The sequence below is a fragment of the Uloborus diversus genome, chromosome 9 (assembly GCF_026930045.1).
Source record: "Uloborus diversus isolate 005 chromosome 9, Udiv.v.3.1, whole genome shotgun sequence".
NCBI lineage: Eukaryota > Metazoa > Arthropoda > Arachnida > Araneae > Uloboridae > Uloborus > Uloborus diversus.
Window position 1 is genome coordinate 1091842 of NC_072739.1, and position 25627 is coordinate 1117468.

Below are 25627 nucleotides of genomic sequence, written 5' to 3' on the forward strand. Positions count from 1 at the left end.
AAATCTTCCCGTTTAAATCAAGCCGTGTCTCCGAAATAGAGTAAACATAGGTAGGTATAATATAATAGCTTGGCACTTTTGTGCAGAAAGGAATCGCCAATCTAGGACATGGTCATGCCTATATTCTTGCAAAAAACTGGCGCAGTAACAATGGTTCAACAACGTTCTTGGAATTATCCTGGAAGCTTCCCGAAATAATCAGAAATCTTCACGTTTGAATCCAGCCGTGTCTCCGAAATAGAGCAAACATAGGTAGGTATAATATAATAGCTTGGCACTTTTGTGCAGGAAGGCTCCTAGAGCAGCATTGCAAACATGACCACAGCTAAGACAGAACTACAGTGTGTATTAAAAATTTTACACGTCTGTAATTCTTGCCAAGCTAAGCAATCCATAGACTGATTTGCGCCCTCTGGACTCCTAATCAGTCTGCATGGGCCGAGAGGGAATTGAAGCCGATACAATTTATAAATATGCTCAGTTAATCTTTAAACTGGGAACTAAAAATTTTTTTCACAACAGTGAGAAGTCTGTATTCGTGCGACTTCTAGCAATTCAGGAAGTTTTTCAGCAATGATCCTTAATTTTTAAAGAAAGTGGATAAAAACTATTGAAATCTTGAAACGTTACATGGAAATACTCAGTAACGTTTCTGATTTTTTTTTTTTTTTTTTTCAGAGCAATCACGATTGTTTATTGCTTTCATTTCACCGTCCTTGATGTTGTGGTTCCTTTTTCAGTTTGGACCAGGGACACTAGCACCACCGCCCACCGGCCTCTGCAGGCGCGGCTCCGAGCACTGCCTCCTGGAATCCGTTTCTCCTGGTCGGTGGCGTCCATGTCCTACACACACGCGCGCTCATACACACACACATACACACACCTACGAGCATACACACAGGTTTACGCACACACACAAGCCTACACATGCACGCACGTGCGCCTACACATACACACACGCCTGCAAACACACACAACTATACACACGTAACCGTCCAGTAGGAGGGGTAGGCTTGGGGACACAGGAGCTATTTCTGGAAACAATAGCCCCCAATGAGTAGGGCCCTGTTGCAGCTCGTGATTGCGAAAAACATAATTTGAATTCAAAATGTCAAAGTTCAATTTTTTTTTTTTTTTTAAACAGTAGACGGAGCTTTTTCGAGGGAGAACGAGGTGGATGATGATGATACGACGATTCTTCGGTAGAAAAATCTGCATGCGATTTCATTCGGGCGAAAAGTCCAAGCTGGATAGTGGGTAGCATTAACCACGATGACCTGAAAATTTGCAAACTTAATTTTGATGCGAGATTCAAAAATTAAAAACTGATGATGAAATCAACTCTCATAATAATGAAATTGAAAATTTCTTCCTAAGTCTAGGCGCCGAAATTCTGCTCTACACTGTACAAAAGTTTTCGAAACGTTTCCATGAAATCAGAGGCAGCTAATGTGACTGAATTACATATTCAGAAAAAAAAAACAGGAAGTCTTCCGGCTAGAAGTTATTAACCAAACTAAATGAAATTAACTTTTAATCTTTCTGAAAAGTTCTGAAACCTGCCAAATCAAAGCCAGCGATGCTTCTGGTCTAACTCAGGAACCTTCAATAAAAACTTATATTTGTATGTAGTAATAACGTGTCACTTTACTGATTTCTAGGAAAGTTTCTGAAGCAAATACAACCGAAGCAAAGACGGAATTGGCCGAAATTCTTTCGAAATTACAGTATCCGCAGACTCCGTTTCGCCCTTCATTGGAGCTCCAGTCTATCTCGGAACTAAGATGAAGGAGAAACATCCAATAAAGAAACCTAATATGTTCTCACAGTGGAAGCGAAAAATGTTTTTTACCGCAGTATAAAATCAGTATTCTTGAAAGTTGTCAAGTCTATATTTTGCAATAAAGGAACAGTTGAGACACCACTAATTCGTAGTTCCCAGGGTACTTCTTGTTAAAAGCGGAGAATTTATACATTGAATAAAATAACAGCTAGGCGGTTGATGCAAATAATAATAATTGAATGCCCTGCTCCAACAAAATAAGAATGCTTGAAAGAAATTATGACTGTTATAGCTTATTTAATCTCACATAAATATTTCCATTTCGTATTTATTCTATTCAATTTTTGAGCAATGACGATTGCTTATTGTTCTCACTTGACTGTTTTTGGCGTCCTATCATTTTCTTTTCCCACCGCCACCCTCCGCACCATCACCGTCGACCGGCTCCTCACGATGCTGCACCTCTAGCGGAAACCGTCTCCAGGCTTCGACAATATCCTACACTTACATACACGCACCTACACACATATACATATATACACCTACACACACATATATACACCTACACACACATATATACACCTACACACACATACACCTACGCACATACACAAACACACACACACTCACATACACACAACGACACAACTACCCACACAATCATGCGTGCACACAGACACAAACACATATGCCTACACACACATACACATACCCCCCCCCCCCCCCCAACACACACCTACACACATGCACGCAACTACCCACATACTCATGCCTGCACACAGACACAAACACACATGCCTACACACATACACATACCCCTACACACTAACACACATACCCCCTACACACAAACCCACATACCCCCCACACACAAACACACACGCCCACATATACACACACACTCGTGATTGCGAAAAACATAATTTGAATTCAAGATGACAAAATTCAAATTTTTTTTTTTTCAACATGGCTACAAAAATGGAAGTCAGATAAACTATTTTCAAGATTTTCTGAAACAGAGAGGAAAAAAGCTGTTGTTTTAGTGATAGACTAAGACTACATTAAAAGCATTTCATCCTTGTAAAATGCTACATTACGAAATGACACTTAAAGCCTCTTTACTCATCCAGAATCATCTAAATCATTCCATCTCAGTCGCAAACAACTACGCGGTAGATGTCGCCACTGTGTGGCAAGACGACATGAAATCTACCTTCTCAAAGGCAATAGCTTACACCGAAACCAAATGGCAACAATTATTCATTTTTTTCAATGTAAATTCAGACTCTTTCTAAGTTGGTTAATTCAAAAGATATTTGTTACAAATATAACGTTACATTTCTTATGAAGCGCGTCGTTTCCCCCCCCCCCCTCTCCGTGCTAAACTCTGCTGCGAATTAAGATTTTCAAAAGTGTGCACCTCTGATATAGACTTTATTGGCTTTTAGAAAACATATTCTAAAAGTCAGTGGATAAATTTTATTGGTAGTAGGGCTAGTATCATTTCAAACTTAGGCTGAAAATCCAACGTAAAGATAATTTTAACAAAAAGATGGACTAAACATTGAGACTTGATAGAAAAAAAAATCGGAAAACATTCTATACATGACATTTCCTGAATGACGCATGTTGCATGATAATTTTAATACTGAAAGTCTGATCGAGGGAAATTTCAAACCAAATATGTTGTCTTTTTTGAATAATCACGATTACTTATTGTTCTCATTTGACTGTTTTTGGCGTCCTATCATTTTATTTTCCCACCAGCACCGTCTGCCAGCACCACCGTCGACCGGCTCCTCACGATGCTGCCCCTATAGCGAAAACCGTCTCCAAGTTGCATCAATATCCTACACATACGCGCATACATACACAACTACACACACACACGCACACACACACACAAATATATACACACATACATCTACACACAAATACACAAACACATACACATACACACACACAGACACACACAACTACACACATTCATGCCTGCACACAGACACATACACATACCCCACCCCCGCCCCCACGCACACAAACACTCATACACACAACTACCCACACGCTCATGCCTGCACACAGACACAAACACAGATGCCTACACACATACACATACCCCCTACACACAAACACATACCCCCTCCCCCCACACACACGCAAACACACACGCCTACATACACACACACACTCGTGATTGCGAGAAACATAATTTGAATTCAAGATGACAAAATTCACACCACCCGTTTTCAGTTAACCTGCTTACTACCGCAATAATTCTTTGTTTTAACTCGTTACTGAATGTATTTTACAAGAAAAACTATCTTCAAACAAAGAAAATAAAAGTTAAATTTATGAGTTTAGAAAGCATAATATAACTTATAATTTTCTTGATTTATTGAGGGGGCTCTGCCCCCTCAAAAATATTTTTGAGGGGGCCTGCAGGCCCCATGGAGTCGGCGCCACTGATGCATACATAGAGGTGAAGCTAATAAAAGCGTGTTAATTATAACAATGTGTGTGCTTCGTGAAATATTGAGCTTCTTCCCCTACTGGGCACATGCAGTAATCTGCAGCATTGCTTAAACCCCATACCAGAGTACAAGATTAGATTGTGGGAGAAGTTGAATTAATAGAGCTTTCTATATTTATGTAAGTCATAGGTATAAAAAAACTGGTTGCTTTGAAATGTCTCTGTATACTTTATTTTCGACGCATTTTGAATATAAATCATGGAGTCTGAGGTCTAAGCGCTTGTGAAAAAAATAAAATAAAATTAGAATTTCGAAACGCCTGGCGTCTTAAAAGTTGCATTTTAGCATCAACGGGGTTCCCTTAAAATATTAAACTATTTGGATTAATATTTCTGGATTCCTAAATCACAACAAAAATGTTCAAAATTGCAAAAAAAAACGACTTTTTTTGCACTTTTTTTTTACTGAAAATGTAAAATATATAATTTTAAAAATGCTTAGAGGTGCAAATATTAACTTTTGTAAGGTTCATACCTCCTTCAAATTTTAGCTCAACAGAGTCATTTTCCTCAAGTTTTCTAAAAGCTGCAAAATAAAGAAAAAATCGTTTTGTTTCTTTCATTTTCATGCGATCTTGCAAAACAAAAATAAATCAAGTGTCATGTTAGTCAACATAAATATTTTTAACTCAAAATCTAAACAGCTTTATCAGCTTTATATTTACTTTCTTATTCAGATAGTTTATTAAACTGTATTTATGAGCTGCATCTTTTTTGTAGTTTTTATATAATAATTCAATTAATAAGCACCCAACAAGAGCAAACAATTTTGTTTACCAGCCAAACTTTTTCGATTGTAAAAACTTTGTTATCGAAGTTTCTTATACCCTACTCCGAATTAACTCTAATTCTGTCTAATCAACTCTCCCGAATTCTGTCTAATCAACTTGCAAACAGAGCCGCCATCTTTTTTGGGTGGCGTGATTTTAAAAATAATGTCCGATTTTTAAATTGAGGGGTAGTCTTTTTGACTTCACAAATGATGTACTTTGACAAATCTGTCTACCGCGGTTCCACGTTATGATAATCAAGAAGCGAATTCAAAATTGCTCTCTATGCTTGCTATCAACCCTATCGTTGCCAGTGCACCTGAGCAAAGATGCGAATTAAATATTGTGCTCTGTGAATGGCAACAGTGAATGGCATTTCATCATTTGTGATGTCATCGCAATGCCACGTGGAACGCGCTAATCTGCGTGACAAACTGGAAAGTCAAAGTACTATTCGGGGATGGACGAATGTATACTGTCAAAGTAGTATTCATCCGCCTATCCCGGACATGAAATTTTGTTGTAAAAAAGCAGTCGAAAACTTTTCACTATGGAATGAGTAAAAATTACAACAACGTGTATAAAGTACAAATAAAGTAGTAAAATAGAGTTAAAAACTCAGCAAACAGCAGTTTCGGGGCTGTCGTATGCAAGCCCCTTCATCAGTGCAAAAAAGAGGAACGAAAGGCCACACAATGTAGACCGAACGATAAATGATGATTTTTTTTTCGTTTATTTATCGTTCGGTCTACATTGTGTGACCTTTCGTTCTTCTTTTTTGCACTGATGAAGGGGCTTGCATATGACAATCCCGAAACAGCTGTTTGTTGAGCTTTTAACTCTATTTTACTACTTTATTTGTACTTTATGCACGTTGTTGTCATTTTTACACGAAATTTTATATCAGAGGCTGATTTTAGTCTTGTACGAAGACAGCGCAATCTGATTAGTTTTCACAGTCACGTGACGTATGCGAGGCTTTGCTCTCCCTAAGGCGATATTTGAAGCTCATAGCAGAGAATTTAAGAATTTGTCATTTTGTAAAGGCCGTAGCCGAACGGGTTTCTATGTTAAATTTGCCATTGCGGCTTTTTCGGCTCGCATTTTGGGCCTCATTTTGGTGTCGAATAAAAATAATTTAGCCAAATTTTCAGCTCTTTATCTCAACCGACCTTCTAGTTTTTTTTTTTAAAACAAAACCTGTTTTTTCGATTTTAACTTTTTTTCATAGTAAAATTCAAAATTTATGAATGGTAAATTTTCCCCTTATTCTTAGGAATAAAATACAAGAAACATTATTACCGTCATAATTTTTAAACGAAAAGCCGATTTTTGTCGAAGGAAATAAAATTTAAATTTTTTTTTTCAATGCTTCTCTGAAAAGTGTCTCTCACTTTTTTTTTCAGAAAGTCTTTTATACTCCTCTATGCACAGGAATTTTTCGAATTTTTTTGAGTGGTGGAGTACAAAAAAATTAAAATGTGATTTTTTTTCATATTTTTTTGTTTAAACAAATTTAAATATTTTTAATTCCCGAAAAAATTCATTTGAACTAAGTCAGTAAAAAATCGACTGCTAAGTGAACCAAAAAATTAAAAAAAAAACTCCGAAATTACTCTTTTACTAGAAAAAAAAACACCATAAAAAACTAATACATATCCTTCATGAAATTTTAGGAATGTAAAAAAAAAAAAATTAATTTTGACATCTTGAATTCAAATTATTAACTCAAGATGTCAAAATCATGATTTTATCAATATAAAATGTTTTTCGCAATCACGAGTGTGTATATGTATGTATACGTGTGTGTTTGTGTCTGTATGCATGCTTGCGTGTGTGGGTATGTGTTCATGTGTATATGTGTGTTTGTATGCATGTGTGTATGTATATGTATATATGCGTGTGTGTGTGTGTGTGTGTGTGTGTGTGTGTAGGATATGGACGTAAGCTGGAGACGGTTTTCGCCAGAGGAGCAGCATCGGGAGGGGCCAGTCGACGGTGGTGCTGCAGAGGAAGGTGGGTTGGGGGGGGGGGAATAAAATCATAGGAACGCCATTCCAAGGCCAAGTGAGAAAAATAAGCAATTCGTGATTGCTCAAAAAATAATATTTAAAAATTTTTTAATAAATATTATTCAATGCTAAATTACACATAGAAACGATTATATAACTTGTAAACGCTATTTAAAATTATTGCTCCTTCTGGATCCAATACAAACAACATTTTCAAAGTGACTTTTTTACCCCATGTAGCATTTTTTCCTTTTTTTTTTTTAACAATCACGATTGCTTATTGCTTTCATTTGACTGTTTTTGGCGTTCCTATGATTTTATTTTCCCACCAGCACCCTCTGCACCATCACCGTCGACCGGCTCCTCACCATGCTGCTCCTCTAGCGAAAACCCTCTCCAGGTTGCGTCAATATCCAACACTTACACGCATACATACACGCACGTACACACACACAAACACATACATACACCTACACACACATACACAATCACACACAAACACATTCACACACAAATACATTCACACACACAAACACATACACACGCATGCATACATACAAACACCTACACATACACACATACATACACTTACACACACATACACACACACACTCAAACACACGCATGCATACATACAAACACCTAAACATACACAGACAGTGGCGTACTGGGTCCAAAATGTGTACCGGGAAATACACTTGACCGGCGCCTTGTTCTATTTTCGTACCCCCCTCCCCCCCCCCGCAATCCACCAAGCTAACTAATAAATTAAACTTGACGAACTTCCTATCAGAGGAGTTTACAATCTTCATCACCCTGGGAGAAATGTAGCTTTTGTCACTCCCCCCCCCCCTTAATCCACAAGCTCTACTAATAAATTAAACTTGACGAACTTCCTATCAGAGAAGTATATAATCTTCAGCGCCCTGGGAGAAATGTAGCTTTTGTCTCCCCCCCCCCCCACTCCCGTTTGACGAAATGAGAGAAAGTTTTTCTTTTTAATCTTCCTTCGGTGATGTTAGAAAAAGGGGTGTTCTGGGTCGGGGTGAAGGAAATATGCTGAATCGGAAGTTTTTCGAAATTGAAGTCCAAAACACGATTATGGCAATCTGAGACAACGTTAGAGAACGGGGAAGGAATGCGGTTTGGGACTCTTAGAAATTTTTCGAAATAAGTCTCAAATATGCAATAAAAAAATATTTTTTAATAATGTTTGGCAGAGATAAGTGTCTGGGGCGGAAATTATTCAAAATTGAAATTCTAATTACATCTTCGTCTGCTATCGTTGATGACATCAGGTGAAAGCATGGGTTTCGAGGACTTTTCCTGGGAAATTTTTAAAATGGAAGTCTTAAATCGGAAATTTTAGACGATCTTTAATGGGGGAAACATTGCGTTTGAAGGGTTCAACTGTTTTCCACGAAAGATTTTTGAAATTGAAGTATCAAAACGTAATTTGAGACCTAGGCTATCTTTGATAACATGAAAGGAAGAAATGGAGATCGGGTACTCATCCCCGGCAATTTTTCGAAATCGAAGTTCTAACTTCTTAAAATTAAACTTTAGACGAGGTTTTATAACTTTGTGACAGGATTCTTGTGGACGGGGGAAGAGGAAGCTTTCCCACAAAATTTTTAAAATTTATGACTTGGAAACGCTGTTTTATACGTTTTTAATTGTGAAACTGTTGCTACACCCAGGAGCGCTCCCCCCTCCCCCGGTCTTCCGCGAAGTCAAAAAAAGTAGGGTGAGTACAAGGGTGGATACAAAAAAAGTTTTTTCAGGGGGCGACGGTAAAGTAAAAAGCCTCCCTCCCCCCTCCACTCATACAATTTTAAGGGGACATCGGACCTTGAAAACAAACTTTTTTAATTATTGATGGATTTGCATGAAATTTTAACCATATAATTTAAACACTAGTACAAGCTTAATTATAAAATTTCATTAAAAAATTTTAATTAGAAGACCAATTATTTAAAAAAAATGTAAATAGCCTTAACGATAATTAACAAAACTTTGAAAAAAGTCCCTTGCGTAATTATTTTGATTTCACAACACTGAAACTTATTTTAAGTCATTCTCTATACTATACTAAATGAAACAAAACTCACAAAATTGTCCTCATATTCAAATAAATTCAAAAAATAAAAATTTCAAAATTTTGACAAAAATTTCTTCCTTTTGAACGTCCAGTGTCCCCTTAAGCTTCTCGCGTATTCCATTTGTGTCACCCCCCCCCCCTGAAATGCTCTACTACAGGTATACGAAAATGGCGGCTATTTAATTGTTTCAAACGTATCTATACTAATAATATAAAGATGAAGAGTTTGTTTGTTTGAACGTGCTAATCTCAGGAACTAATGGTTCAAATTAAAAAATTATTTTTGTGTTGAATACTCCATTTATTGATTAAGGCTATAGACTTTTTTTTTAAATCAGATTGAATGAAATATTTGTAATTGCAAATTAAATGTTTAATTGTTTAGTTCTATGAATTCCTAATAGATGGCGGAGTTAACTCATCGAGTTGGCGCTGGTCGAAAGTGTCGATAGCTGCGAGGAATCATGCCACACGGCTCAGATGCTACGCTATTGTGGGTCTGTAGTGGTCAGCGGACAGATTTTGGAATGCGTTTTTTCTTTTTTTTTTTCATGTTTTCAGGTACATAATTTGATTTTGTAGGCTTTTTCTATTGGGTTTTGTTTTCCTTATATCTTCAACGTTTGTTTTTGCTTTTATAAATGAAGATAGTTACTTACGTAAGTAAATAATTTGATTTGTCGTTTTATTATTATGGGGTTGTTCTTTACAGCGTTTTCATTTAGTATCGTTTGTTTGGCGAAACATTTTAAATCGCAGAAAAAAAAAATCGTTAAAGGACAGGGTTATGGTAGCGTGGTTACTTAGCGAGTGAAGCGATGAACTATACAGTTGAAGGATTATTTTGAATTGTATAGCTACTGTTAATCTTTTAATGTGTTTTAGCATAATGGGTTTTAAATTCCAAAGAAACTTGAATAGGTTTTTTTGAAAAGGTTGGTACGCATTTTGATCGCAGAAAAATGATCATTTTACATCAGAAGGGGGGGGGGGATTTTTTTTTCTTCTACAGACTTTTTTTACATTCCTAATACGGGTATCGCCGAGCGGGTACTGCTAGTTTTAAATAAAGAGAAAGAGAATGTCTTCATCTTCTGGTTTAAGAGTCTGGTTATTACTAGATCTAAGCATTGACTATGAACCTAATCATGAGAATAATATTCACTCAAAAATAAGTGTGGGGTACGAGGGCTTCTCCCCCGAAATTTTTTTGGTTTTTTTCATTTTCAAAATGCATTTAAACGATCTTCGGTAATGTTAGGAGCAGGAGAAGAAATGGAGCGCTCGTCTATTTTTCGGAATTGAAACCTTAAAATTAAATTGTTATCTAGAATTATGATAATGAAAGGGGGTCCGGGGCTCCCCCCCTGGAACATTTTAGAAATTTTAGCTCTGTTTTAGACCATCTTTGGTTGTACTATGGAAAGGAGATCGAGGCCCACCCCGGAAAATGTTGTAATTTGATTTTAAAAGTGCATTCCAGATTATCATTGGTAACGTTAGGGGCTGAAGAAGTTCGTTGATGCTCCGCGACCATATTTCGAAATTGAAACTTAAAAACGCAATTGTAGATTATATCCGATTTTTTTTTTAAGAGAGTGTGTTGGGCTGTGCTCTTCCCCTAAAATTGTAGCTGTAAAAACGCATTTAGGCTATTTGCAGTGATGTTAGGGAAGGAGAGACACTAATCGCCGCGCAACTGTATACTTCAGAATATCATGAAACATATTTTAATATTTTAATATATATATTTTTGGGGGAGGGAGGGGGGGGGGTGGCGAAAGGCAAACAAGCTTGGGAAAAAAATGTTTCGAGAAGAAATTTTCCATTCGCCTTTCTTTTCGCTCCCCCCCCCCCCTTTGTGCTCGGCGCCCTACGTGTTCGCATGCCAGACATCCTCGAATCAGCGAGTAGATAGTATAAAATGAAGTCTTCAAAAAAAGCGTGTGTTTGTTTAAATGCGCTAAACTCGAGAACTACCCGGCCGATTTCGCTGAAATTTTCACAGCATCTTTCTCTTAGCGCCGGAAAGGTTTGCACACATGTTTGAAAAAAAAATTTGAGGAGTATTTTTTTTTTCCAATATAGACCCAATTTTCACATAAAATTCCGAATATGGGGGTGAAAAATTATGCACATATACTAATATTATATATCATTAGAAAGGGTAGTATTTTCCGCGTTCTACGCTATTTGTTTTAATCATCTAACTTAATTACGGCGGGAGTTACTTGCGTTTTTAACTCGAATTTTTTTAGGCTTAGCTGAAATTTAAGCACTACTTTCTTCATTAAATCTATCAATAAAAAGTGAAGGAACTGTCCCACAGTTTTTTTTTTTTTTTTTGACACCATTGGGAAAAAGCGATATTTTTTACTCCAGATCCATCTCGACTTATGATCGAAAAACTAAGCTTCCATCTCGAAAGGAAAAAAAAAAGGTTACAAGCCTTTTTAAATCAAGTTCAAAAAATCTCTTTCCCATTCAAATTGTTAATCATTTTCTTTCGCATTTTAATTCCTTAAACTTATTTTATTTTGTGTTTCCATGGTTACGCTTTTAAAATCCATCATTCTCGATTTACTTTCTTTAAAGTATTTTAATATCTGTCGTCGTTGTTTGGGAGGGAAATTTTGCATGATGTTTACTTTTAATTTATTTATTTAAACCTGATTGTTGAATATACGTCATTTGACACAATTTTTAGTTTCAAGGTGGACCGGGCATAGCCGGGCAACGCAGCTAGTACCTTCTATATAACACAAGCATGTAACCTGTACTTTTGATTCCCAAACTCTTGGGGGTGGGGGTAAATCAGAGCGCAGTGAAATTTTCATGGGGGCGCCGTGCCAACGCTACGGAATTTTCAATTACTTCACTATAATTAGAGAATTATGAAACAGTTGAAATGTTCCGCAGCGCTTCTGAATCATGAATAACACTAAAGTGCTATGCAATGCTGTTAGTTATGATTAGTTATATGAGTGGTGAATCTAGGGAAGGAGCTATCGTTGAAAGCGATCCCAAGACGATATAAAAATTTTTCGTCATCAGTCCCCCACTACTCCCCCCCCCCTCGGAATCCTTGCTTGCTACCGAGTTATAGAGAGAAAGGCGCCGTAGGAAAGTCAGATGTCTAAAATGGGCGCCTTGGTTCAAAAATATCTTGGAACCATTGCAAAATATCAGCCCCGTCCCTTAAAATTTTACATATGGGCGCCCTTATTAGCCAAGATTTTTAATGCAAAAGTTTATTAGTTTCAATTGAGTTTAAGTCGGCGCTGAATGGTTACTTATTGTGTTTTTACAATTCGTGAATTTAAAAGGGAAAAACTCCGCTATATACCATTTTTTTCTTCGGGAAATAGATAAATTTGGAAAGGAGGGAAATTTGGATGAGAATGAGAAAAACAGAAACCGATAACGAAAGTAACTTTGATTTAAAAAAAAAAAACTACTTAGGCACCGGCGCACTAAGTGCACCGGCGCACCGGGAATTTTCCCGGTATCCCGGCGGCCCAGTACGCCACTGTTTGTATCTGTGTGCAGGCATGAGTGTGTGGGTAGTTGTGTGTATGTGAGTGTGTGTGTGTGTGTGTTTCTGTCTGTGTGCAGGCATGAGTGTGTGGGTAGTTGTGTGTATGTGAGTGTGTGTGTGTGTTTGTGTGTGTATGTGTTTGTGTATGTGTGTAGGTGTATATATGTATATGTGTGTAGGTGCGTGTATGTATGCGTGTAAGTGTAGGATATTGATAAAACCTGGACACGGTTTTCGCTAGAGGTGCAGCATCGTGAGGACACGGTCGACGGTGATGCTGTGGAGGGTGGCGGTGGGAAAAATGATAGAACATCAAAAACAGTCAAAAAAAAGCAATAAGCAATCGTAATTGCTCAATAATTTAAAAAATTCCCACATCCCCCGAAAAAAAATTGATGACGCCAACTTGGGCGATAATCCCCCCCCCTCCTGTGGGCATCCTTGAACCCGATAAAACTCCAACAATCTGCTTCAATTCTCTCCCACTCATTGTCGTCTTGCAGCGCGGATTCATTTCATAGGACCACTTATCTTGTTTTACCTCACGGTTCCCAAGTTTACTACATTCGCAAAACCCTTTTAAGAATCAGAAAATTCTCACTGTAGCCAATATTATGCCTATTTCATAATGGATGTTGACACCATGCACCGCTCACCCACGTCCAATTTTGGAATCTCCATCTATTATCTCGATTAAATTTATTTCCTCGCGATATCGCAAAGAAATTCGAGAACTTAAGTAAGACGATTCTTGCTGCTGGTAGCAAGAGATACAGATACATACAGATACAGATCATAAATATTTTGAGTCAGAGCGAAGCTCTTTTACTCTGTATGAAAGATAAGATGTGATGGAGTTGACATTAGTTAGGTCATGAGGGGAGGGGGGGAGGAGGAAAAACAAGAAAAAAGGAATCGTTTCAGGGCCACACTATATACATATTTACATATTTACAACATGAGATAAGACAGTGTAATAGAAGAATAATGAAAATCCGGATAAATAGGAAATACTAGGATAAATAATAACATGAAGTTGAGAATAAGTATGAAGTATAATACAAAATTTACATGAACGAAGTCATGAGATGGAGAAAAGCAATCTGCCAGACCAACCTGGCAGTTTGCAGCAAACTCCCACGAGGGGGAGAAAGTGAACAATGTCACTAGCTATACTAGGGTTGCTAGCCCTGGTATAGGAGACTAATGGAGAGTGTAATGAATAAACATTGAGTCCGACGGGAGATTTTTCCCGCCAGAGTTAAAGGTATATAATACCTGTTCATGAATAAGGGGGCTGGTGTGATTTTCAAGATTTGTGAAGAAGTGAGTAGAGGTGTCAATGATGAAGTCAGTAATGTGATTGACTCCAGAGTCATTGTGTAGGGTAGCGTTGGAAACGTACCACGGGGCTTTAAATATTTTCCTGAGAATCTTATTTTGTATTGTTTGGATTTTTGCAATGTTAGATTTGGCAGCATACCCCCATGCGGGTGTACTGTAGACAAGGGCTGGTCTGATGATGGTAGTATACAGTAAGAGACGGTTTTTTGTGCTAAGGGAATTTGTTTTGTTAAGTAAACCATAGAGATAGCCAATCTTAATGTTAGCTTTTTTTATAACGTTATCAATGTGTGGTTTGAATGTGAGGCTTTTATCAAGGTGGACACCGAGGTATTTGACATTATTGGAGTAGGGGATTATATCATCGCCAACTTGGATGGGCTTAGGATATTTTTTGATGTCGTTATTGTAAAAGCAAATAGCTTGTGTTTTACTGGCATTTATGGCGATCCGCCATTTGTTAAGGTAATCTAGAATGACATTAACATACTTTTGTAGACGATGTCTGGCAAAGCCACGGCAATGGTCGCTGGTGAGAATGCTGGTATCATCAGCAAAGAGACAAGTTAGATGAGAGTTGTGAGTGGGGAAGTCATAAGTGTAAATGTTATAGAGGGTCGGTCCTATCGCCGACCCCTGGGGCACTCCAGCCATGATATTATGTTTACTTGATAAGTAGTTCTGAATTTTAACTTGAAAGGTACGTTTGTGGAGGTAGCTATGTATGAGATGAATGATGTAGTTGGGGAATTTAAGTAGAATGAGCTTGTGTATTAGTCCGGCATGCCAGACTCTATCAAATGCTTTAGCAATATCGAAGAAGACACCAATAGTGTATTTTTCTTTGTTGCAGTTATCTTGGATAAAATTTATCATTCGAACAAGTTGATGGGTGGTAGAGTGATTTTCTTTAAAGCCAAATTGGAAGTTAGGAATTAGGTTATGTGAGTGAATATGTTCTTTAATTCTAGTGAGGAGGATTTTCTCGATTAATTTGGATAGAGAAGAGAGGAGGCTAATAGGTCTGTAATTTTGTGGGAAGGAATGATCGGAGTTGGGCTTAGGGATGGGTGTGACAACAGCATTCTTCCAAGAGCTTGGGAAGTAGCCAAGTGTGAAAATTTTGTTGATTACTTTGGCAAGGAAAGTGATAGCTTTGAGGGGGAGGTGCTTTAGATGAACTTTCTTAATACCATCTTCACCACCTGCTTTTCTAACGGGGAGGTGCTTGATAGTAATCATGATCTCAAGAGGGGTGATGATAGGGGGAGGAACAGATGTGGGAGGAGCTTGGAAGAAACGATTTATGCTCCGATTAACTACTGAGAAGGTATCCTCGTCGCACTCATGAGCATTAAGCTGAAAGTTGTCTTCAAGAGTGCTGGCGATAGCGCTAGCTTTATCTTGGGTGGTATAAACCAGCTTGCCATGATCGGCATGTATAGTGGGCATAATATGCGCCTTATTGGAGAACTTTCTGACAAGTGTATAAAAAGCTTTAGAGTTATTGCCCACATTCTTAGATCGCGGCATTTGGTCGGTATTCGCATTCATCCCACGTCGAGCGTCCGAACTGATCGGACGTGTTTTTCTCCTGCTTGTTCGTACCGGATGTTCAAGCAACCACCGCGGAAGAAGAAGGCGGCCGCTCCCGGGGATAACGGCGTAGAGGCCCTTGTCAGGGCCGGCGGGGTTTTCCCCGTCAGCGAAACCGTCCCCCGGTCAAGCGTCCCCGCTTCTCCCAGCTCCCCTGCCTCCACGACCTCCTCTCGGAGCGACTCGTCAGGCAAAAAGAGATTGTCCGCCGATCAAGTTCTCGAGAATCATGGATACGACTACAACGAAGCTAGAAAAGGTCTAGAAGCATGTACAGACCGTGCAGATTTCGAGGCAATTCTCAATTATGCCGGAACTCTACGAGACAGCCTTCATAGATCCGACCAGAGTAATTGGACTGCAAGGCACAACAAGATCGTTATGGAGCTTGCCGAAATCAAGGCCGAGGCTTATGCAGGAACTCTCCGAGCCCCCTCTCCCGCTTCCATGGACACCAAAGGAGACGATCAACCCCCCCAACCTTCACTTTTTCCCGCTCCAGCCACTGACCTGCCCTTAAGCAACAGGTTCTCTCCCCTTCAAGTGGACGGCAACAGTGCCAAAGACGACGATCACACCGAAGCAAGTGTAGCTCCCACACTTCCTACTGCCAACCCCAGTACAGCAAGATCCAGACCGGCTCCCATCACGATCGCCAGTGCTCCCGACCCAGTTAAACTACTTGCTAAACTCGACAAGCTCTGTGCAGGTTCCATTCAAGGGAAAATCTCGGGTCCTGATCTCAAGGTCTACCTCTCCCTCACTGATGACGTCGACCTCGTCGAGAGCTATCTCCGTGACCACAGAATGGAATTTCACGGCCGCATCCTCCCCAGCAAAAGGCCTCTCAAGGTTGTCATCAGGGGTCTCCCCTTGTCTTACCCAACAAACGAAATTCAAGACGATCTCAAAGGACTCGGTTTTGAAGTAACCAAAGTTCTCCAAATGAAGACCGGCCCAGAAAGGAAACCTCTTCCCCTCTATCTGACTGTCCTGAACAAGACCGAAAACGCCGAGGATATCTTCGGAGTCTCCCACATCGGGCACCTTCGCATCACTGTCGAGCGCCTTCACCCAAAGTCTACTCCCGTTCAATGTTACAGGTGCCAACGATTCGGCCACACTGCTGTGAAGTGCTTTAGAGCTCCACGGTGTCTGAAGTGCGCCGGAGAGCACCGCTCTTTCGAGTGCACGAAGGACAAGACGACTCCAGCCAGCTGCGCCCTCTGTGGAGGCCCCCATACTGCCAATGCCCCGGTCTGCCCCGCACGACCCCAGCCCTGCCAGCAAAAGCTCCCCAGGACCTTTCCTACACAAGTCGGCCACGCCTGGAATCAGCGGACTCCAAGCACTGCACCAAAGACCACCACGGACTTTCTTCCCCGTCCAGTTGCCCTGCAACAACTCACTACCCCTGACTCCAGCCAGATCCTTGCTCTTCTCACACAAGTCCTCTCCCAACTTCAAGCTCAACAACTGCAAATTGAAGCCCTTCAAAGCGGCCTCGCAGCCCTAGCGAGGCCATAATGCTTTCTCCTCCCCCCCCCCTTATTCTTTTCTTATAGGTGCGCTCCGGCGCTTTCTTCTGCTCCAACTCTTATAGATTTCAGGTAAAAGGGGGTTCTCCCCCTCCGCCTGTTAGCTATTGCATGGCTTGGCTTGGCTTGGCTCAAGTGAGCCCAGATAGTTGTTAAAAGTAGTCGACTTATGCTCTCCAGTCAGTTTTTTAATTTCATTTTGGATAGCATTAAGTCTAGTTTTAACAGCAGGATCTTTGGAGAGTTGCCAGTGTTTTTTAATTATGTTTTTATATTTGATGAGATTAATGATATTGGGAGGAAATCGGAGAGGGAGGCGTTTAGAGAATTTCTTATTACTGGCTCTTTCAAGAGCAAATTTCATGTTGTCAGTAAGTGTGGAGATGCAGTTATCAATATCAGATATAGAGGTGATGGTGGGATTTCCCTGGATTCGGTCATGAATAATTTTGGTGTAGTAGCTCCAGTTGGTGATCGTTGAGGTGAAAGGAGCTTCGGGAAAGCTCATAGAAATACCAATGTCAAGGAAGACAGGACAGTGGTCGGAACTAAGTTCCGTGACAGCTGATATCCTAGTATGATAGTTAAGGCATTTTAACAGTGCGAGATCAAGGGTGGAATTTGATGATGTACCGTAATAGGTGGGGGTGTCAGGTGCGATGAGCTGGACATCATTATCAATGATATAATTTAGCAGTTTCTCTCCATTTGTATTTGGGAGACCATCAGTCCATATCTCATGCTTGCAATTTAGATCGCCAATTAAAATGGAGCAAGAATTGAGGAAAAGTAATTTGTCAAAATCACGTTCATAAAAGGTATTCCCAGGGGGAAAATAAATGGAGGAAATAGTAACAAGTTTGCTGTCAATATTGCAGACAATAGTGGTATTTTCAAAACCAGTAGTGGAGCAGGGTCTAGAGTAGTGGGGGATATTAAACTTAATGAAGATCGCAGTGCCGCCACCACGAGAATGTGTACGGTCATTACGATAACATTTGTAGTTAGGGAAGTATACCCTATTGTTATTGGTAAGGTGCGTCTCTTGAACGCAGAAGATGTCAGGAGTGTGCTCAGTGAGGAAGCTTTCGACCTCCCCCCTTTTAGAGAGAAGGCCATTAGCATTCCATGAGCAGATGCGAAGCATAGGCGTACTATTCATGATGGAAGGCAGCACTGAGGTCATTAAGATCCCGCATGAGAGATTGCATTCCCTTGAGGATATTAGCAATCAGTTGGGGGATTTTGGTGAAGTTTTTGAGCAAGTTGCTTAAGTCTTGTATTTGATCGGAGGGAGGGGTGTGGTTGGAGAGGGGAGTCTCATCAGAGGGGGAGCCTTGGAGCTTTTCAGCATATGTAGGGAAATTCACTGAATTTTTGACAATGTTGTCTGGATTTTCAGTGGGGGAAGTTTTAGGATTTCTATCGGGGGGCCTCTTAGGGCAACCCCTAAAATTAGCAGTATGGTCACCGCCACAGTTTGCACATTTGGCGGGAGTATCTTTAGGTTTGGTACAATCCCTAGTCGGATGGTCGCTAGCACATTTTAGGCACTTAAAAGGCTTGTAGCAATTTCTGCTAGAATGGCCAAAGTCCTGGCATCTAAAGCACTGTGTTGGGGAGGATTTAAGCCTGAGTGCTTCAACTTTGATTTGAAAATATCCCAAATAATTTATGTGGTAAATCTGTTTGCTTTCCTCGTTACGAGGTAAATTGACCAGAAATAAGGGGAGAGCTTGTCGATTTTTCCCGTGCATCTGGGATATATTGTCGGGGTGAAACCCGAGATCGGCAAGTTTTTCCTTGATAAAGGAAGTGTCTGTGTCACGGGGGAGACCCCTAATGACAATTTTTAGGCATTTATCCCCATTGAGTGTGTATGTGTGTGGTAATGTATATTGTTTTGGGTTAGGTGTCTGATGATGGTGCGGTAGGCGTCATCAGTGGGAGGTTTTACAATGTATTTGGAGCCCGTATATTTTACGGTAATTTTGCTGTTAGTAATCTCATTAAGAGTTTCAATGAATTTAACAGAATTTTCAATTTCATCAATAATTATGGGGGGAATTTTGTTGTTTCTTTTTAGTTTCTGTGATTGAAATTCACAGTTATCATCATTAGGAATGTCATTATCATTGGTTGTGAGTGTTTCTAAGTCATCATATTCAGACTCGCCATTAACAGAGGTGAGGTCGACTGATTCTGGACGTACAAATGGTGTGGTTTCCATAATAGGACTAAGGGCTGTATTAGCCGATCCTTTAACAACATCCTCTATAGTTTGATCAATGGAATCACGTTCTGAGTCTTGAGATATGGAAATTTGTTTGGTATTTTTTCTGAGTACCCTTCTGTTGCTACTGCTCTTGGGAGCAGCGAATTTAGATTTTTCGACTTTCTTTACAAGTTTCGTGTTAGTCAGTACTTCGAACTGATTCCCAACAGGGATACTGACTTTGATGGGAGTCGTGATGTTATTTGATGCAGCTTTCTTTGAAGGTTTAGTGTCGAGGGCAGTGAGTCTAGCATTGAGTTTAACATTCTGATTTCTCAGTATTTGGTTTTCCTCAAATAGGCGAGTAGTTTCTTTATCATTCAGGTGATGTGCAAGAGAGACACGGACATTCATAGCCCTTTGCTTGGCCATTACGTGGGCGAATTTAGCATTTATATCGTCAGTAGCATCTATCTTTTTGGCATAAAAGTCGCATATAATGCGTAGATTATCATAACACGTTGCCAGTTCGAATACATCGTTTGTCTGTAAGGTATAGAGGTTTATCTTAGAGACAAGTTCCTCAACACTTTTGACAGGGAGGGAAGGGAGGGGGTAGTCAACTCCAAACATCTCTGTTTTATACACAGAATACAGTCGCTATTCATTTGCATATGGTTTTTGCAGAACAGCGCCATCTATTGGAGAGAAATTTGAACTTTTTTTTTTGCAAAAACCTCGAGCGCATGTTCTACATTAATTTATATTTTAAATTTCATTCGGATCCGTTCAGTAGAACCGGAGCTATGAGCCTCTGAGTACTGTAAGCGTTTAATTTTAACCACCATGTATTAGTAAATGAAGTGAACTATTTCACTTGCGCCGCTTGTACTTGATTAACAGCACAAAGCATTTAAAATACAAATAAACTGAATACTAAACAAATAAATATTGCACTGAATATCAGTAGGTATCCTTTAATATTTAATATATAAGGGTTACCCAAATGAAAAGTGAATAAATGGAATAAAAGTAGTACGATTAATGTAAATCAAGAGAAATCGCCATGGGCTTTGAAACACAGGTCCCAGCGTTGCGGCAGCAGGTCGATGCCTTTGCTGTAGAAAGATCGGGGCTGATTCCTGAGGATTAGGGTTTCCAATCCTGCACCGAATTCAGTTTCGCGGGATTTCGGGATTGTAAGGAGCCAATCCCGCGGGATCCCGGTATCCTTGATTTTATAAAAATTTAATTTTTATGTGTAATAGAAAAAGTTGGCCTTTTAGAATAAATGCTTTTGCTACTTGAATTAGTAGTTTTTTCGAATTCCTTACACCAATTGTAGAGATGAATAAAGTCAGATCCCAATTAGCAACTATCGTTTTGCACGCAAAAGTGGGCTCTGAAAAAGTCCAACACGTCTTAACAAAGCATTGTACGTATGGAGTGAGAAAAGGTTTTCGGTTGCTCAAAAAATAATCATCTGGATGAAAACACGTGCTGCTCCGGTGCAGGTGGTTTTACTGAGATTAAATAATTGCGGACATTTAGCAAAAGATCTCCATTCACTTCATCACCTTCCGAAGTAGCCTTTTCTTATGCTCTTGGTTTTTGTTCGAGAACAGAAAATTTCGGAGAAAAAACGATGTCTATTGGATGCGTGTTTTGCTGTATACAATTTAACTTGCATTGAGAATACCCAATTGACTTCATTAACGTTTTTCATTGTGTCAGTGCATTCGAAACATTTCAGCAAGGGGTGAGGGCTGCGTGGTTTCACCAAGTCGCAGTCTCAGTAAGCGTTTTTGGATAACTTCGCCGATTTTACCTCCCACTTGAGAGTTATCCTGTGTTTCATTCAAGTTTCGGTCGCCTCTTTTAGAGTCGTGCCGAACATTGTATAAATAATGTAAGATTTTTCATTACTTTCTTCTCTGGAGAAAAATATTGGGCACTTTTTGCAAGTTAAAGGATTTAAATGCATTAGTCAAGCATACAGAAGTGATCCAACATTCAAGCTCAAGCAAAATTTCCTGGATTTTAAACTTTAGTGATGGTTTTCAAGCATTTTCTTAGTTGCTGTCCGCCTTGAAATGAAACCTCAAATGAGGATATCAATTAATTCTCAGAAAAATATACTCTATTTTTATTGTTTTCTTGAATGGTAAATCCATGTTCATTAAGTAAGACACAGAGTTCTTCTCGCTCTTCCTGCAGATATACGAGGAAAGCGATTCAAACAAATGATGCTTGTGAAAATAGTCCTTTTATGAGCGGCAAACGTTGGAAATTGTTTGAATAGAAAAAAGTCGCGGGATTGGAAATCCCGCGAGATTTTGCTCTCAATCCCGCTAAATATCCTGCCGGATTCGGAATCGGGATTTCGGGATTGGAAACCCTACTGAGGATGTCCTGCACGGCTTCTTTCGCTTCATTGTGCGAATGGAAACGCTTCCCCTGTAATGCTCTCTTAAGTGGGCCAAAGATGCGAAAGTCACAGGGTGACAAGTTCGGATTATACGGGGGTGGGGGGGGGGGTGCTCTAAAACGTGTTGACAGGTTTGTAGATGATAATGTAAACCATTCCTTTACTGAGATTGAGTTCGTCACTCATTTCACGAGCCTTAATCCTTCGATTAGTTCGGATCATTTCATTAACGAAGGCATCCTTGGTGGTCGCGACGTTTGTTTGGCCCGGTCTCGGCAGATCCGATGTCGTTTGCCACCCTTCTCGATAACTTTTACACCACTTGTTTACAGCCGTACGACCTAAACAGTTAGAGCTATACACTGCCACCTTTCGCCGATAGATGTCCCCACTACGCTCACCTTCCGCAACCAGAAACAGTGCTACCACGCGTTGTTCCGATCTGGACGCATCCATGGACAGCACGACTTTCCTTTTGTACAATTTCCGCTGCTGCAAACAGATTTCCGGGCTCAACGGCATCTGAGATGCATGCCTCATACTGTATATGCTTGTGCAGTGGCGCTGTAATCGAATCATTCCTTCTGACGTTATCGCACCTGTCCACTTTTCATTTGGGAATACCTTATAATAATAGCATGCCTTTTGTTATTTAATAATAACAAAAATAATTTTTGACTTGTATCAAAATATTAGAACATGAGTATCAATTTCTGGAAGTTGCTTGTTGTTCGATATTCTTTGATTTTCAGAGGTAATTTTTTCTTCACTGGAATAGAATACTATATGTGCTACTGCAATGTTAAAATATAATTAGACAAGTGGTGCCAAAAGCATAGTAAATATCACTTTTCCCCGCTATTTCACTTTGTCCCACTTTCCCCTAATATTATCACGTAACGAAAAACGTTTTGTCCTCGCTATATCTTTGGGTGTGGTATTGTACAGAGAATGACACAATGCTTTAGTTTTTTACGATACAAAATATGATGTTATTAAAAAACTAATTTTTTTTTTCATTTCAATTTTAGCATTCCACAGGAAATACTAAATTCTGTAGATGAACTGTTTTGTTGTTTTTTATATTTTTCGATAAAGCTGACTTTTATTTGTTACCAGAAATTGATGTTTTTAAGTATTAACTAATTCACTTGATGTTTATTGGTAATATTCGCTCGATTTCTAACTTATATTGCCACATAATATTGCTTTATTTCGTTCTTTTCTATCTACTCCAATCGCTATTGTTGAAAGAATAGGATAGATCTTTCATGTTAAGCAGATTCAAATTTTAAAATGTATCGATACAGCCTGCACATAACTAAATCATTTTTTTTTGGTTTAATTTTTAAAATTATTATTTAAGAGAAACGCATATTTCTTCACACAATTGCTTTGAAGAGTTGTTTTCTTCCTACAAAACATTATGCTTTTTTTTTTTTTGCCTACTCATTTTTCCTTAACTTCCAACAGATGGCGCAACCTTTCATGTGAGGCCAGTGCGAGATTCTTTAGCTAAAACATTCATAACAAATAGTTCTTATTAATGCATATGACTCGAGTCTTCACAATAGCTTTCAGGAGCTTTTTCTTTTTTCCATTGTATTCTTGATATATTTTAAACAGATGGCGCAATTTTACATTTTGAGCATTATAAAATTCTTTGGTTCAGCTATTAAGATAAGTGTTTCTGAGGAATCTTTACATATTATACTAGGGTCGCGTAAATAAGAGGTGTGTATTTAGGGTTCAAACTTTCTCCGAAATTTTTCAAAACTTTTCCAAAAAACGTTTTTTATTACACAATAATTTTTAAAAACTTTGTCACTACTATTTTATTTTTCAATTTCATTTGAAAAATGAAATTATTATAATTGAAGAACTTTGCAGTCTTAGTGCTTTATCTACAGTATTTATTTTCATTGTAGTTGTTGTATTTTTCTTCAAATGTTTATAAACCTAATGCCAACAAGAACATCTAAGTTCTTTAAATTTCAAAGTGTCTAATTCTATATCTAACACATTTTATGGGTGTCAAAAATATGAATTTCATAAGGGCTACTTCGAATGCGTTTATACGAGCTCACATATCTATTCTTTTGGGTGGATGATGATACATGGAATATTTCACAGGAGTGAAGTGATGTAGTGTACACATATTTTTTTTCTTTCATTCAATAGATAATCATCTTTTACATTTGCACATGTTCATGGCCTTAAAGCATCTCCCCCCCCCCCCGTCATTTAAATAACCTATTGCAACAAAAATCATGAGACATGAAATATAAATTTTACAGATAAAATGAAGTGTTATCGATCATGTAGATTTCACGCAAAATCTGCTCTGTAAAACCTGCCCCGAAACTGACTCTCCCGACTCAGTGTTATACATGCTCTCATTTACTTTAAAAAGTGCTGGTTTACACTCTCGGTACACTCTCGATGTTTATTCTCTTGAGGGGATATTCCATAGCATTTCAAAGGGCATAACTGTATTGATTGTACATTTATTTCTATAATAGGATTGGCAGCATGGCAAAAAACCAGGTGTTCTAGTAGTTTATCCCCACCCACCCCCTTGCTGAGCCTCTCATTGGGACATTTTAAGAACAAAAAAAAAAAAGGGGGGGGGTTGTCCGATAATTTTGGATGGAATAGTGATAATAGCTTTACTCAAGGATAGAGGACGAGTAGGGGGAGGACTCGTTATTTTTTTTCAGCTGCGGCTAAAGCAATGTACAGGAATCCCTCGTATAACACAGTATATTCGTTCCATGTAAGATCGAAACCGTGTTATACGAGACTTTTTTTAAAATAACATTTTTTTTATTTTTAATAATAATTATGTATGTGCATGAGAAATATCAGTTTATATATATATATATATATAAGATATATCGTAATATATCGAAACCGTGTTCCATGTTATATCGAAACCGTGTTATAAGACACTTAGAAATAATGCAAAGCAAGGGATTTGTATCGTGTTATATCGAAACCACGTTTCATAAAAACAAAACAAAACTTATTAGCGTTATCAACCGTTAGCAGAATGTATTAAAAAAAATGAAATTCCATCTTTTTTAAACATAACTCCCGTGTTATATCAAAACTTTGTAGTATTAAATTCAAGTTTCGTACCGTGTAATATCGGAACTGTGTGATAATAATCGCAAATTTGGTTCCGTGTAATATCGAAACCGTGTTGTATAAGTACAGTGTTATACGAGGGACGCCTCTATACTGCTCTGTACACAGAGCTTTAGGTGCGATAGGTGTTGTACGTCGCGTGGTTGCTTCGGTCCTTGATCATTTATGACGACATTTGCGAATGAGGAATTAGTAAAATTGTGTAAAATAAAGGAGGGCAATTGTAGATTAAAGAACCCCTAAAATATTTTAAGTATACATTGTAGAGGTGCGACATCGGTGGCAAAACATCGATGCAAGAAAATAAAACATCGATGATATTGATTCATCGACGAAAAAACATTGATGTTTTAAAACATCGATCTTTTTATCAATATATAACATACATTTTTGAATATACAACATACACTACAGACTTAGTACATATATGATAGTCTCCTGCGTAAGTCAGTAGTGAAAATTGTTTATTAATGCACCAAATATGCCGAAAGGCAATTTTTGAGAAGCCAAGAGTTTCAAAATTCAATTTTATTTTATTTCTTTCTTATGCTCTCAGACCTCAGACTCCACGATTTATTTTCAAAATGCGTCGCAAGTAAAGAATAGAGAGATGTTTCAA